This window comes from Silurus aristotelis (assembly GCF_946808225.1).
Source record: "Silurus aristotelis genome assembly, chromosome: 13".
Taxonomy (NCBI): Eukaryota; Metazoa; Chordata; class Actinopteri; order Siluriformes; family Siluridae; genus Silurus; species Silurus aristotelis.
The window spans coordinates 18,585,659-18,592,039 of record NC_139586.1 but is presented as its reverse complement, the minus strand read 5'-3'; the positions used below and the strand labels follow the sequence as shown (position 1 = coordinate 18,592,039).

Here is a 6,381-nt window from a genome sequence, read left to right as displayed (position 1 = left end):
AGGTCATGTGGAATGCTTTAACAGCACCTATCATTATGATAATGCCGTGGAATGCAAAACACACACACACACACACACACACACACATACACACACATACACACACACTATCCACTGTGGATCAGAAACCTAATGCTGACTCATAAGGCCAGAATGCTGTATCAGACTGAGTGAGGGTAAAAGAGAGAGAGAGAGAGAGAGAGAGAGAGAGAGAGAGAGAGAGAGAGAGAGAGAGAGAGAGAGAGAGAGAGAGAGAGAGAGAGAGAGAGAGACTTTTTGATTTCACAGTGAAATAATGAAATCATGTCAGGTTTTATTCAGGTAATGTTTCACATTTTTAGACATTACTATTTTTTTCTTGTCATATATGAAAATTTGTATGTGCAGTGTTCTATTTATATTTTCAGGCAAACCTTTTTTTAAAGAACATTGTAGAAACATTGCCTAACCTCCAGTGAGCTTACTGAATAATAATAGTATTCCAATTGTATTCACAAACAATTTCAGAGATTTTTTTGTTTAGTCTCTAGTTTAACATTTTTGTTAACAGCTAACATGGACAGCAAATAGGATTTACTTCAAGCTTCTTGTCTGTAATCAAACCAAACAAATTCAATTCAGTTCAATTCAATTCAATTCGATTAAATTCGATTTGATTCAATTCATTTTTATTTGTATAGTGCTTTTAACAATGAGCATTGTCTCAAAGCAGATTTACACAGATAATGTGGTGATAAAAAGGAATAAGATGTTCTTTATAAGTGTAAGTTTGTCCCTGATTTTGTATTAAGCACAGATATACTCGTGTGCTTTCTAATGTAGGATACATTGTTATGACTAAAAATAGACAAAAGTATGTCAAAAAACCAAAAGTAGTGGCAACCATTTTGAAGGCAGAATTACCTGCAACCTCAGCATATATCTAAATGCTACTCCACAATAATTTTTTTTTTTTTTTTACATTTATCTGAATCTTTTTCTGCATGAGGCAAGTTTGTGTTAATAAACATGCAATGCTAAACTGTAAACTGTAAGCTTTTTTAACTTAGATTAACTTAGATTAAATTAGTTGCTCCAGTTTAAAGCTACACAAAAAACCTTCAGGGTGGAAGGTTTGGCTAGGGAGGAGATTAGATTGGGTATGGGATTGGCATTGGGATTGGGATTGGCAGTGGATTAGCTTGTTAGAATGACAGCATGATGAATTGGGAGTCAGAAGAACCGGTACTGAGCATTCCAATTCTGCAACCCCCAGGACCCCTAGTACAAGCCAGACACCAGGAGACACCCTCCACTGTATTTACATAGCCACGGGGCATTGGTGAGAGGATTAGTCTAGTCAGGTGTAATATGCATGGAAACAGTAAGGTAAACAAATCCAGGCTAGTTCTCCACTCCAGCACGGTGCACTCAGACCAACCCACAGTGCACTCAGACCTATCTATCTGTCATAAAGAGGCGAGGCTTTAGGGGCTGTCACTAGCTCTTGACTGGGCTGTGTTTGCGTGTCACATTTATTAGCCTGGGGCTTGCACACCCTGCTGAGTTATCTGGGTAAACTGCAGAGGGGCCAAACAGGTCCAGTGACGTCTTTTGTCTGTGTGTGTTAGGTTCATTAACATCAGTCAAAGCGCCAAAGGCACCTTCTTCACTCCACGTGATAAATCACTCTATTTATAAACCTGTTAAAACAGGGAGGCACATCAGCACTAATGGTCCAACTCTGTTCACAAGCATGCACATACACAGCCTCTAATGGAAATGTCCACTCTGTTCCAGATCACTTCTCATTTGGGTGAGACAGGAGTCCTGACAAAACAACCCTTTTAACAAGTCCTACCTGGAACGGCAACAGTTTTAAAACAAGTTTACGGACTTCTGGGTGGTCTTTATTTTAGCAAGGCAAGAGGCTAATGGCAAAAAAACAATTGGAAAAAAAGCTAACAGGAGACTTCACTGTGGCTGAGTAAGCTGTGTTATTTTGAGAGCATTGAGACAGATTTGTCTTTGTTCTGTCTGACTCTATCTGGAAACAGAACAAAAAGTCAGGCATGACTAAAGAGATATAAATATATAAAATAAGCAAAGAATAGAAACATTCCACTTGCACATTTTGTAACTCTAAGGCCCAAGGAACTGAAAGAAAGAAAGATCTGAGCGAGTCTGTTTATTTCGGCCACTCATACTCTGAGTGGTGATATGGGTACCGTGGCATTCCTTCTCGGATAAGATTCTGCTTAGTAACCCGTTGTCATGGTGGTGGTCCTGCTCTCTGATAGGATGAGAGCTGTGGCCTCAGGGGCGCCAGCATGTTTTCAGCAAGCAAAAACAGTGCAGGGAGGACATGTTGCGTAACAGATGTTGTTTCAGAAAGAAGGAACGAAGAGAAAAAAAGGAAGTGAGCACTGAGGAAAAGAATGAAGGGAAATGGGGGGGGGGGGTTTGAACACAGAATGCAGACAGGGGGTGATGGCAAAGGGGGGGTTCTACAGGTGCTAACTACAGGTTTCTAAGCAGCCGTTATAAAGAGCCCTGTGTGGGCAACAGAGGTCGCTCACTCTCAACCAAAACCAGATGTGCCCCAGCCACGAGGTCCAAACAGTGCAAAAAAAACTCACTTTAGTCCCTCTTTCCCCTACTAGCCCCACCTCCGTCCCCCTGATCCAGCATCAGCGACTTCTCAGACTAAGTCAACACTGCTTTCACAGCCTGCATATGGAGCACACATGTGCGGATTGTGTTATATTTGACTCCTGTTTGAGCACATGCCTTGTTTCCCAGAGACAGATTTTGATGGCTCGACTCCGCAATCTTCTCTCTGCATGTAAACGACGTTCCCTCCCTTTGAACCCATCCATCAAGTGATCAGAGTCTAGCTGCGGGGCATGTCTCCACTCCAGAAGCAACAGCCCAATGCTTTTTTTCTTTTAAAATTGTTTACATTGCACTGAAGTTTTGAGTTGCTTTGCTATGCTCTTGCACATCAAAGAGAATATGTTTGCCACAGAGAGCTGCGTTAAATGTTGGCTCAGTTAGATGCAGCTGCACAGCCCTGTTATTTCCTAGAGCCAACATGCTGCTGTCCAGGCCAAAAATCATTCACCACTGATGTTTCTGCTTGGGGTTGAGATTTTGGGCTCGGCTTCAACTTTTCTAAGGCCTCCAGATCTTCATCATTCAGAACATAACAAAAAGGGACAGTTCCTGTAACCAGAGAAATGTGAGTATCCGCTCCACTCACTCAAGCTTGCAGACCAAATGAGAAACAAATGTTTCTTCTCAGACGTTCTTGGCCTGCATCCCGGGCCCCTTGTCCTCCAAAGTCTGGACTTCTTCCCCCTTTCCCATTTTCCCAGAGTGCTCTGCGTTGACACAAAGGGAGTTGGGTCCGTCTTCCGTTCACAACATATCAGATAGCCCATTGTGTCTTATCGGTTTGGGCTCATCTCACTCTGCATGGACACTGGCCAGACTGCTAGAACAGCTTGCATCCAGAGAACATGTTATCTGGGAAAGGTTTACATTGGCAAAACAAAAATGCATGGAAGTCAGAACATAAAATACTGAAAATACAATAGTCTTTCAAACTTCTTGAGGCCTTAGCACAGAGTTATTGACAAAACATACCTTCTTCTACTGGAAGCATTCTTCTACTGGAAAAATATAAGCCATGTTTGGAAAACAATGCAACAAAAAAGCTTGACCCAAAAAATGTGAACCACGTGTCCTGCAAATCTCTTCAAATTCAGACCTGTGATTCAAGAGGGGGTTAACGAGTGATTGACAGAGAGATCGATTGGCTTAAGATCAGTGGGCTTAGTCTTAGTCTTCTGCAAGAGCTAAAGCAGATTTGCTAGGTTCCAGGTACTGCCTGCTATATCCGCACCCCCATCTGAAGAAGAGTTAAAGGTCGCAAGGTCATGAGGTTAGCAGAAACATAAATGACTCCTGATTGATGTGTGTTACTTTAGTTAACAAGGGTGGCTGAGGTAACAAGGTTTCAGACTAAGGAATTCATGAGTGTTTTTCTTTAAGGGAAGAAGGAGGTTGGTACCTGAAATCTGAGCACTTGCAGGCATGTGTTATGAAATGGGTCTGATCTCAGTGCTTTGTGTGTGATTGGCTGTTTAGGTCACAGTGGTGTTTGTTTGTGTGGTGATGGAAACTCTGTGGCATCCTGGATGTGATCCAGAAAGCAATGACCTTGTTTCCGTGGAAACTCCACAGATAAAAGGAAGGCAGCTCTTTTTTTTCCTGGAAGCCCCGCTGAGCTTTATTGATTCGCTAAGGTTTGAGGCGTTTCCATTAGCTGAGATCACCTAAAAGAACGTGACCTTCTTGCGTCTGCCATGTCACTCAATATTTAGATGATGAATTAAGTATGCAGAGACCCCTCTCACAATTGAGTGCTTCTATATCCAAAGCCCTAAAATAAAATCTAAATACGACCTGTTTTGTTCAAGGTTTTGAAAACGGCTCTCTATTCGATAACCCTCTCCAGAGAATAGTGAATAGGAAATGAGAGTTTAGAGGTTGTTGATGTATATACAGACAGATGGGGAAGAATAGACCCTAGCGTGACTCTTTTATTCAGGTTTAATCCCTCTCTGTGTCTCTCCCCCCTTCCTCTGTCTCTCAGATCCCTGGGAGAAATCTTGCGTGCAGGAGGTAGATTATGGCCAGGTCCATGTTGTGGTCTGTTTGGCAGCCTGACCTCTAATGCACCGAGGATTAGCTCCAGTTACCATTAATGGAAAATGGAGCAGACTCCTGGCTTTCTATCTCTGTTTGTGTATGTGTGTGTGTGTGTGTGTGTGTGTGCATGTGCATGTGTGTGTGTGTGTGTTTCTGTTTGAAGAGATATGGAGATGGAGAGAGAGCAAGTAAGAGTTTTCTTTCCCAAAGCAGCCCCCTCCATCTCCAATACCATTCCTCATTTGTGTGTGTGTGTGTGTGTGTGTGTGTGTGTGTGTGTGTGTGTGTGTGTGTGTGTGTGTGTGTGTGTGTGTGTGTGTGTGCACGCACTAAGCATATAAAACTAAAGCTGCCATAATCTCTGCTTTGTATGGTGATGTGGAAGCCTTTCAAAAATAATTAGTCTCCTGGTCATCAACAGCGAGACCTGAAATGAGAAATGTATAGCAGACCATGTGTCTGTGTGATCTGTGTGTCTTGGCCAACTATATTTCATAGTGAAAGCTTAGGGGGATTTTAGGAGGCCATGTTTTCAGGAAATTGTAACTTATGGTTCACTATCCATAGCCATGTAGATATTTTGGTTGGATATTGATGCTGAGTTCATACATAATCCTCAAACATTAGACCTGTTCTTGGCTTTATTACCTCAGATTCCTCACACTCACTGTTTTCCAGAAGCAACTATTTTTTTTCTGTGTGCTGATTCTACAAATCTCCATACAAGGGTTCAGTGATAATATTCCATAATATTCCACTATTTGTACTGATTACAGTGAACAGTGTAGAAAAATATTTGTCCATTAAATGTGTCCACATTTAGATTTCCGCACAGGCTTTTCCATATTCTCTGCCTCCAGTAGCTGCCCTTAAATAACGTTCCAGTAAATATTTAGCAAGTTCTGTCACAGAGTTCTAACTGCAGTATTAGTGGCCATTCACCCGACTGCAATCGGTTTAAACAATCATTACTCCGAAATTAAATCCACCATGATTCATGCACAGCTGTCATCCTGCACCATGTGACTTTTGCATGCCTGTCTCAGCTCTCTGCCGGTTAGAAGACCTCTGAAACTCAATCTCCATAGCGAGTGTAGGAGAGGAAGTATGCAGCGTGCGTGCGTGTGTGTGTGTGTGTGTGTGTGTGTGTGTGTGTGTGTGTGTGTGTGTGTGTGTGTGTGTGTGTGTGTGTGTGTGTGTGTTAGACAGTTAAGAGAGAGGAGGGGGATGCCCATTGAGAGCTTTGAGCTGAACTGGAAGACAAGGGCAGTCTTTGTAAAGGTGAAACATGTGAAGCTAAAGACAGAAATCTAGCCAGAAGCTTCCCCTTTTTTACTGAGTGAATTAGAATGAAACCCAGAACAAAACCATGGCCATTCTTAGAAAAACAGCCAAATTAGAGCAGTATGAAAGACTAATGCCTAGCAGAATCTCAGAGGATCCACTATCCCTGCTGTTAGCAAGGCCATTACGTGCAAACAGAACGGTTCAGAGCAGACATGGCTGACATTAAGGTCAGATTTCCCTCTTTCTAAATTCAGGCTTGTCCTAAAAAGCTTGTCTCCCAGTGGAGCTACTGGCCTGGTTTGCCACATATCTCGATTTTTTATATAAGGACAAACGCAATGTGATATTGGTTACAAAAAAAAAATCTTACGGGTTTTTGTAGACACTATGCTAACCTCA

The 6,381-nt window shown here is 42.2% G+C and overlaps 1 long non-coding RNA gene across 1 annotated transcript; it reads right to left on the bottom strand.

The window, feature by feature from the left end:
* Positions 1-949: 949 nt before the first annotated feature.
* LOC310735287 lies at positions 950-5,704 on the bottom strand. Its single transcript, XR_014536257.1, has 3 exons — positions 5,344-5,704; positions 3,628-3,751; positions 950-3,507 (listed from the first exon to the last, which is right to left on the bottom strand). It is a non-coding gene; the product is annotated as an uncharacterized lncRNA (long non-coding RNA).
* Between the last annotated feature and the right edge of the window lie 677 nt (positions 5,705-6,381).